Raw genomic sequence first — 9944 nt, 5'->3', positions numbered from 1 at the left:
TTGGGGTTACAGATATATTCTAGAAATTGCAACATTGGGAAGGTTAGAAGTGGGGGGTAGGGGGCTTTAGGTAAAGAGAAAGGAGAAGAATTACACGATATTTCTTAATTTATCAAGAGATGAATATTTCGTTCTAAAAGAAATAAAATGGTCTTCTTTTTTTAAAGATTTATTTATGATAGACGGAGAGAGAGGCAGAGACACAGGCAGAGGGAGAAGCAGGCTCCATGCCGGGAACCCGACGCGGAACGCGATCCCGTGACTCCAGGATCGCGCCCTGGGCCAAAGGCAGGCGCTAAACCGCTGAGCCACCCAGGGATCCCTCTAAAATGGTCTTCTTATCCAGGACTAAAAGGAAATGTTGTAGAAGGAAAAAGGAAAAACAAGTCAAAATAAGCTATTTTATTGTATTATTTGTTATGGGGAAGAAATAGCTACCAATACTCTAATCTATTTGGAAGCATTTTGGAAACTACATTCTAAAATGTCTATTGTTAAAAAAATAAAAATAAATAAAATGTCTATTGTTCATAAGCCATAAGTTCAAGATAAAAAGCAATAATCCTTGTCCATTAATAGCTCTATCTTTTCTCCTTTACTGTCTCCGCTAAGAGAGCACCAGAGCTAGAAAATCTGCTAACACTATCTCCAGCTTTCAGGACAATCAGGTGATCCATAATTCCCTCAGCAGATGCATTTATTTGGAGTCAGCAAAATCCCCCATCTCTTTCCACCCACAATCACCTACCCAGCCATTTGCCTCTTGACACTGATGCCTCCAGTTCCTCCTCTCGGGAGAACATCCCACCTACACTCCTGTTAATCCTAGCTAAAATAGTATCTTTTCCTGCTGAATTTTCTTTATAGCTCTTTTTGCTATCACAAGTTATCTCATGCTTACATATTTTGTTGTCTGTCGGCTCTTTTTAGAGAAGACTCTATCTGTTTTACTCAACATGCAACTCCAGTTTCTAGAACAATGCCTGACACCTAGGAGGTGCTTAAAAATATTTGTTGAATGAATAATTTATTTGTCTCCCTTGAAGCTTCAGAGCATCTTGGGCACTGGGATATCAAAGAGCAGCTATCAACTCTCACACCTTGCCCACTTCAATCATCACTTGGAAATGTCCCACCTCTGAAATTTTAAACCTCATGGAAATTTGCTCCAGTGGCTATGCCCTCTTTCTCTGGTACATTCTCTACTGCATTGTTTCCAAAAGCTCTGGACTCTACAATTGTTGTAACACAAATGCTCCATCAAGTCTATTTAAGGCTTTACTTCCTTCCTTCCTCAGCTGAGCTTAAAGAGGAGTTTACACCCACTAGTTTGATTTTACTCTCTCTCAACCCAGATATTCTGGTTTCTCTTTCCACAACTCTATCAAAACCGCATTTGCCAAGGTCACCACCTCATAATCCCATCGGATTGTAAAACCATTTTCAAAACAGAAATCTGACAAGTGTTAGGAATATGTGGAAAAAGAGGAACTTTCTTACACATGGGGGAAAAATGGCAGAACCATTCTGAAGAGTAATAGGTAAAGTTGAAAATAAATTACCAACAACATAACATATTCCCCTAGAAAAGCTCTCTCGCTTGAGCAAGAGAAGACCTATATATGAGTGTTTGTTACAGCATTGTAACAGCAAAAATTTGGAAATCACCCAAATGTCCATTGTGGTAAGAGACTTTTACTTGGTCTCCAAAATTCACCTTCCCCTTCTTATTGGTAACTGAACAACCAAATTTTTGACATGTGGTCACTAGGAATAAAGATTCCCTTTCCCACTCTCTCTTACAGTTGTGATCATGTAAATTAGTTTTAGATAATGGGATGTAAGCAAAATTAGAGAATGAAACATCCTCCTTTTCTTCTCTCTACTGTAAGAATGCAAATAATGTCCACTAAAGCTGGAGCCGTTCTTTTGAAGTCCAAGGGGACCTGTATAGAGGAGTAATAAGACGGAGGGAGCCTGGGTCCTGAACTTGTGGCACTCAATACCATTTCTGGAAAACTAGCTTTGGACTTACACACAAGAAGGAAGATTTTTTTTATCTTCTTTAAGACTCTGTTTTTTTAAAAAAAAAAAAAAAAAGACTCTGTTTTGTGTTTTTTGTTGTTGTTGTTGATCTTCTTTAGCCAAACTTAGTCCTAAACAATTGAAACAGTGTATCCACTAAACTGACTTTAGTATAGTAATAAATAAACAAGAGAAATCTATCCACATGGATAAATCTCAGAAGCATAATATTGCAGAATAAGGAGTACAAAATAATACTATTAAAGTTAAAAATGCATGATAACATAGTTTATACTTACATAAAACAAAACACAAAAACTAGTCATAATAACTTCAAGATAGTGTATCCTCAGAGTAGGGATTTTTCTGATTTTGCATGGATTAACCAGCTAATTATTGATTATCTTATCAGCCAGGATGGTCAAAGCCAAACCAATTAAAAACCACTGAGTTTATCTTGTCAAGAGCTTTCAAGGCGGCTCTGTTCACCCTTCCCTTGCAAATCATTGCTACTGAAATAAAGCCCTGATCTTCAGTATTTGAGTCACTCCTGAATGATAAGAGGTAAGACAAGCTGTTTCCGGGATGTGACTTTGTGAAAAGCAAGCCAAGAAAACTATCTTGCCAAATTTAATAGAACTAAAGCTGAAGTAGCCTTGGCTAATTGGCCACTGTGGATTAACCAAAATCTATTCATATTCACCAACTTTTTCCTGAGTTTGTACTGAGTTAGGGTTAAGAATATTTGCCTTGTAAATTAATGTGAGTGAAACAATAGCTGGCTGCATTCTTTTTTTATGTGGAGACAATCTGATCTTGAGATCAAGAAGAAAATCAACCAGTTAGCCATTTTCAAGTTTCTAATAATGATGAGAATAAAAAACACCATTTGTTGAGTACTCACTATGCGCCAGACACATGATGTATACTTGCTGATTTGAAATATTTTTCACAACAACCTTATTTTATAAATTCAAAAACTGAGACTTAGCAATGGCTAGTGTCACATAGGCCGAAAGAGATTGAATCTGGGTTCTGTTTTTTTTTTTTTAAAGATTTATTTATTTATTCATTCCAAGAGAGAGGCAGAGACACAAGCAGGCTCCATGGAGGGAGCCAACGTGGGACTCGATCCCAGGTCTCCAGGATCACACCCCGGGCCACAGGCGGCGCTAAACCACTGCGCCACCGGGGCTGTCCCTGGGTTCTGTTTAAAGAGCTTTCTAATCCAAAGTCTATATTCTCAAATATTGTGCTAGTCCATTTACCACCACTGATGCTATGTACTGTCATGGGTTAATCGCATGAACAGGTAAACTAAATAGCTGATTACACTGCACAGTTAGAATGGTGATTACAATATGCACAGGCCATTGAAGGCCATTGTCCCCCAAATTCTTCTCCATATACTGCGATGTTGTTACCATTTATGTCACTTTTGGGGTTAAATAATGTACCCTAGAATGTTAGCAAAGTTTGTCTCCTCTGAGGAAGATATTCTAATAGACAAATCCATGGATTGATTTAACAGTTAAACTACAACTTAATAACAAACTACTAAAAGTGGATTCCCAAAGGAATAAAATACCTTCCACATACATTTTAACACATAATCTAAAAGTCTATTAAGGATCAAGTTCTCTGTAAAAAAAAAAAAAAAAAAAAAAAAAAGCTGTGACAGAGGGACCTTAGCAGTTAAATGAAACCATAAAGGTGCTGTATACCCTGTAGATTTGGTGTCTTAACCTGAAATGGAATGTTGTAAATTGAAGAAATCTTGAATATTACCTACCACAACTCCTGCATTACCACATCCACAGAAAGACACCGTTTACGAAAGTAAGAGCTTAGCTCAGAGAGATTCCTCCATTTGTTCATAGCCACAGAAGTAGAATTTCACTATGCTAAGACTAAATCATAAGCCTTTTAACTCCAAGATTATTTCTCTGTCAAAATTTGAGGAGAAAATGGCAAAAAGCAGAAAAGAATGAGGAAAGAAAGAAATATTTGGTCCAACTCATAATTTTAACCAGCCCGAGCCTACATACCCACCAAATGCCTTTATCTCATTGGGGATGACAGGAAGGGAAAAGGCAGAGGATGTAAGAAGATGGCTCGGTGCATGCCAAGGGCACTCTGCCTCTGTTTGGGAGAAAAGGTGTTCAAATCACTGTGAGCTGGAGCTCTGATTTCTGCTTCTTTTTTTTTTTTTTTAAGATTTTATTTATTTATTAGAGACACAGTGAATGAGAGTGAGAGAGAGAGATACAGGCAGAGGGAAAAGCAGGCTCCGTGCATGGAGCCCGACGCGGGACTCGATTCCGGGGTTTCTAGGATCACACCCCGGGCTGAAGGCGGCGCTAAACCGCTAAGCCTCCGGGGCTGCCCTGCTTCTTTCTTCCTTCAAGCCCACAGCTGATCTTAGGAGGAAGGAGAATGTCCTCCCTTTCATAATGGGAGGAGAGGCTTACTGTCATAGAGTCAGAGAACTCATCTATTTGCAGCCCAGTCCATCCTCAACCCTTAACATCCCTATCAAGGAGTCCCAAGCTCGGGTGACAAGGAGCCAAACACTTCCCTGTCAGATCTAATCTTTGAGCCAAAGTCAAGCTTGCTATGGTTCTTACCCTCTGGTCCTAGTAACTCCCTCTAGAGCCATTCAAACAGGTCAGACCCTTTTGTTCAGAATAATCCTTCACCTACCTGATGAGTAGAGTAGTAATAATAACAGCAAACACTTGCCTGTTATCAGCCAGGATAGTCTTCAATGTGTTTTACTTAACTGTTATCAGCCAGGCAGTCTTCAATGTGTTTTACTTAACTTTCTCAACAACCCAAGGGGCTATTATTGTCATTGGCACCCTGGAAAATTGAGGCAGAGAGAGGTTAAGACATTTGCTGTGCTCTCACATTTAGTAGGTGTTCAAATGAGGGTTTGAGTCTATGCAATCAGTCAGCATGTTACACAAGCTTTTCCTCCCTATTTCTTGCTCCCCCCTTCAGCCCCTCCTCATATGATAGGATCCTCCATCCCTTTCACCCTGTCCTTTGACTCACACTCTAGTTGGTCAATGATGCTTTTAACAGAGTCACTGTTGATGGCTGAGTTCACTGGGAAGCAGGCTCTTGCCACAGAGTTTGTAGTATGCAGGATGTTTATTAATGAGCACCCTTGATGTCAACACCTGAGGAAGATGAAAAAGATGGAGGGATGGGGGCAAAACAGACCTAAAACATTCGCACAAGTATGGTAGGTCTATCGAAGTATATATCATAAAATATTCACAGGTTACTCAGAAAATGTAAACCATTTTCAATGCAGTGGATATAAGACTGGCTGAAATTTTGACCACATTAAATTAATAACCTGCCCTATTTTTGTTCTAAATGTTAGTGAGGCAAGTTCACCCAAGTTGTTGGTTTTTGTTTTGTTTTTGTTGTTGTTGTTGGGAGTTGTTTCTCCCTCTCTCTGTACTCTCTCATGCTCACTCTTTCAAAATCTTGATAAACTCCACAAGAATGGAAACCTTGCCTTGCTCACTGGGTCAATCCCAATGGCAATAGCATAGCCAGCCTGGCACCTAATTCAATAGATTTTTGTTAAAAATGGGACATGATGGTGTTTGTGAAGGATGACAGTGGAAATCCTTTTACTGATTCAGGATAATTAAGTAAAAACTTCTGGGTATTCATGCCTCTGCACAGATATGATTTATCTTCCAAAAGAAAAGGTACATACCTTTGGTATGTATCACATATTCTTGTGTTAGGAAAAAGTCTACAGATCCCCTGGAAAGATTAGTAAGCCCCATATTTGTGCAAGCTCTTTTGTTTTTTTAGTTTAATAATGCTACTGCTCGTTGATCAACCAAGTTGTTTTTAAGAGCTCCACAGTATTTCGGCAAGTCTGTAAAGTAATAGATAATTAGTCCCCAGGAAAAAGAGGAGGAGGATGCCACAGCCCCCGCAAATCTGTTCCTTCCCAGATGCCTATTACAGTGGCTGCTCCAAATGCTATGAAAGTTAAACCTCAAATTCTTACCTTATTTATGCTTCCAGTCTGTTTATCAACTGTTCATATCTCAAAGCTGCAGATAGTCATATTCTTAACACATTACCCATTTCAGCACAGTTGATGTCTTAGCTAGAGGAATTTTTACAGTATAAATATTAGAGATCATACAAAGCTATACAAGAGAAATTGGTGGGAATATTATTTTAATAATAGCTATGAATACAGAAATGAGGAAACTTTTCAAAGGGAAATTAAAAACAGGTACATTAAAATAACAGGAAATGGAATGTGATGAAGAACCGTCCACCTGCTAAATTAATATAGTCCCATTCAGTGTGAACACCGATGCATTGTTCCTGCACATTGTTAAGTTTGCTGAAAGGATTTTTTAAAGATTTTATTTATTTATTTGGGAGAGAGAGAGAGAAAAAGAGCACGAGGAGAGGGAGCAGCAGGCAGAGGGAGAGGGGGAAGTAGACTCCCCACAGGGAGCAGGGAGCCTAATGCAGGGCTCCATCCCAGGACCCTGGGATCATGACCTGAGCCCCCCCACCCCAGGAGCCCCCTGAAAGGGTATTTTAAGTGGTAATTCCCATCTTCAAGTTGAATTACTTCTACAAAGTAAGCCAGTTGCATTCCCTGGATGCCAGTCTCTCCGTTACGTTTTCCAACAGGTAATAGCATCTCCCTCTCATACCCAACAGAATTCACATTTCCTTCTGGGACACCAGACATAACTTCCTGCTCTTTGGAGTAGTCCAGCCTGGCTCTTTCACTAAACTGACTCCATTCGTTTGTCAATTTTACATAAAGATTCTCCATTGAAACGGCTCCTTCTGAGTCTCAGTCTGAGACTGAGAAAAGAGCAAAAGAACTCAGCCAGGTACACCCATTAGAAGTACCTGCATTTTGTTTGACCTCCTGGAACCAACGAGTTCGACAGAAGTCAGAGAAGAATAGAAAGCTAATCAGATAAGCTGTTTGTCATGGGGCAGCTTTCCCATGAATGAACCCGTGATTTCCTCCAAGAATTACATAACACGCGTTTGCTCACTTTGCCACAAGTCCTTATCGTGCCTATGATGTAAAGCTGAGCTGCGAGCCATACACGTCGAAGAGAAGGGTCAGCTGGAGGCCCGGAACCAACCCCACAACTGCAAAGGGAAACTGACTAATCTTAGAAATGTGTTTTTCCTTCCTTGTCCTAGGCTTGATCCAACTGGAGGAAACGGACTGGTATTTCATGATTTTCCTTTACAATAAGCCGGGAGCAAGCTGCAGAGGAAGCTGGTCGGGTCAGAGCAGAAAGGAAACTGCCTAGCACCTTCGTCAATTTCCTGTTGCATCCAACTGATAGCAGACAGGAGAGGACGTGATGTCATAGGCGCTGGCCCTGGGCTCCTAGATGCTGCTGATAAACGCTGCCACCTTCCCATCAGGGGCTAGTGATTCAGGGTTCTCCACCAACTTCATCTCCATTCAGACTTTAAAAACCGCTTCTTAACTGCCCAGACCTTTAAAATGCTTCATCCTGTGTAAGAGAGAGAGAGAGAGAGAGAGAGAGGGCCAATAGTTAAACTATTTCCTTCACAACCAGCCCCCTGCTGATCCACCAACTGCTTTCCTCCAGAAAGACCCAAGATCTGTTTCGAGGGACATGGGCTCCTTAAGAATTCGGTCAGCTGATACAGACATTTCCATGGGAGGATGGGGAGAATGTCTTCGGATTTAGACCAGGGTAAGGGTATGTTGGAGACATTTCATTAGAGACTTTCCCTATAGGACACGTGACTGCCCTACTCAAAAATGCCAATGACTTTCCCTTAATTACTGAATGGAATTCTAGTTTATTTGCAAATGGTTTGAAAGCCATTTGGCTCAAGGTCCCTACCTACCTTTCCAGAACTTGTCTCAAACTATCTTACTACTATCATTTAAAAACAAACAAACAGGGATCCCTGGGTGGCGCAGCGGTTTGGTGCCTGCCTTGGGCCCAGGGCGCGATCCTGGAGACCCAGGATCGAATCCCACATCAGGCTCCCGGTGCATGGAGCCTGCTTCTCCCTCTGCCTGTGTCTCTGCCTCTCTCTCTCTCTCTCTCTCTGTGTGACTATCATAAATAAATAAAAATTAAAAAAAAAACTTTAAAAATAAAAACAAACAAAAAAGCAAAACAAAACAAAACTGTGTGCATGTGGTGTCCCAAGTTCCAGAGCTTTGGCTCAGGCTAGGTCATCCAAAATGATCTCCCTATTGCTATTCTTCCCTCCATGACTTAACCATAATTCATGTTCAAGTTGTTGTTTCTCTGTCAAATCTTCCCTGATTATTCTAGGTACAAAGAAATTGCACTAACCTTATAGTATTTCTCATATCTACTTCTCCCTTAGCCATAGATCATTTCGCTGAGCACATTTTGTGCTGTTTTGTTGTGTGACTTCTTAATTCTTGCATTCCTGTTTGGGTCTGTATGCTTTTGTAATAATTCTGGAAGGTTATATAGTTTACTTTTTTTTGAGAGAGAGAGAGAACACAGGAGAGAGACAATGAGAGAGCACAGGCAGTGGGAGGGGCGGGGGGGGGGGGAGAAGCTGGCTCCCTGTTGTGCAGGGAGCCTGATGTGGGGCTCGATTCCAGGACCCCGAGATCATGACCTGAGCTGAAGGCAGACCTTAACCAACTGAGCTACTCAGGTGCCCCTGGCTTACTTCTTTATATGCCTGCACCCCACCCAGAAAAGGCCTTCAATTCAGCAATACATCTTTTAGATTAATTTTTTGAAAGCGCACGATATTAAACAGAAACAGACACAATCATGTATGAACTTAAGTGGAGGGACGCCTGGGTTGCTCAGTGATTGAACATCTGCCTTTGGCTCAGGTTGTGATTCCAGGGGTCCTGGGATTGAGTCCCGCAATGGGCTCCCTACATGGAGCCTGCTTCTCCCTCTGCCTGTGTCTGCCTCTCTCTGTGTGCCTCTCATGAATAAATGAACTATTTTAATAAAAACGTAAGTGGAGAGGAATAATCTAGCATACAATAAGATAATCATGCGTTTGGGGAATTTAAGTAGTTAGGTTCTTACAGACGCTCAGATTTGTGATTTAATAGGAAATACCTTGACTACTTTCATCAGCCAATCAACCAATCTATTAAGCAAACAAAAGCAAATAAAAAACTCCTCTGAGGAGCACCTGGGTGGCTCAATCAACCAAGTATTTGCCTTCAGCTCAGGTCATATCCCAGGGTCCTGGGATTGAGTCCCGCATCAGGCTCCCTGCTCAGCGGGGAGTCTGCTTCTCCCTCTCTTTCTGCCCCTTGCTCCTGCTCATGCTCTCTCTCGCTCTCAAATAAATAGAATCTTTAAAAAAAATTTGTTTTTAAATAAAACCTCTTCTGAGTTTGGGTAATAGTAATACAGTTTCATCGATTGTAACAAATGTGCCCCTCCAGTGTAGGATATTGATAGTGGAGGAGGCTGTGTGTGGGGAGGGGCGAGGAATATATGGGAAATCTCTGTACTTTCTGATCAATTTTGCTCTGTGAACCTAAAATTGCTCTAAAAATAAAGTTTATTTAAGGAAAAAAGAAAAACTTGAGTACCCAGTGTATTAAACCAGTTTAGATACTGCACTCGACAGTATCCGGTCTCCGCTCCCAAACCTCAACCCCTTGACGTGCTTCCACCATCACTGCGATCAAATCTGGAGTCCCCGTTGTATGATGTCACATGACAAGGAGGGATCACTGTATTTGCACGTGGCTTGGACCCCTGGAGGTGCTGCCTTCTACCAGACTTGCCCGGGCTGGCTGAAAATCGCAGAAGGGCACATGGAGTTAATGCCCCCAGTGGAGTAGACTTTAATCAGTGAGAGATAGAAGGCGGGAGAAACTCAACAGATAA

At 41.2% G+C, this 9944-nt stretch overlaps 1 long non-coding RNA gene across 1 annotated transcript in view; it reads right to left on the bottom strand.

Moving 5' to 3' along the window:
• Positions 1 to 6226: 6226 nt before the first annotated feature.
• LOC144282364 (uncharacterized) overlaps positions 6227 to 9944 on the bottom strand; it is a 39420-nt gene continuing 35702 nt past the window's right edge. Inside the window, exon 2 of the long non-coding RNA XR_013350781.1 lies at positions 6227 to 7571. This is a non-coding gene — a long non-coding RNA (uncharacterized LOC144282364). The remainder of the gene's footprint in view (positions 7572 to 9944) is intronic.

The sequence above is a fragment of the Canis aureus genome, chromosome 13 (genome assembly GCF_053574225.1).
Source record: "Canis aureus isolate CA01 chromosome 13, VMU_Caureus_v.1.0, whole genome shotgun sequence".
Classification (NCBI taxonomy): domain Eukaryota; kingdom Metazoa; phylum Chordata; class Mammalia; order Carnivora; family Canidae; genus Canis; species Canis aureus.
Note: the sequence above shows the minus strand (reverse complement) of the source record. Positions and strands in the feature narration are given on the sequence as shown.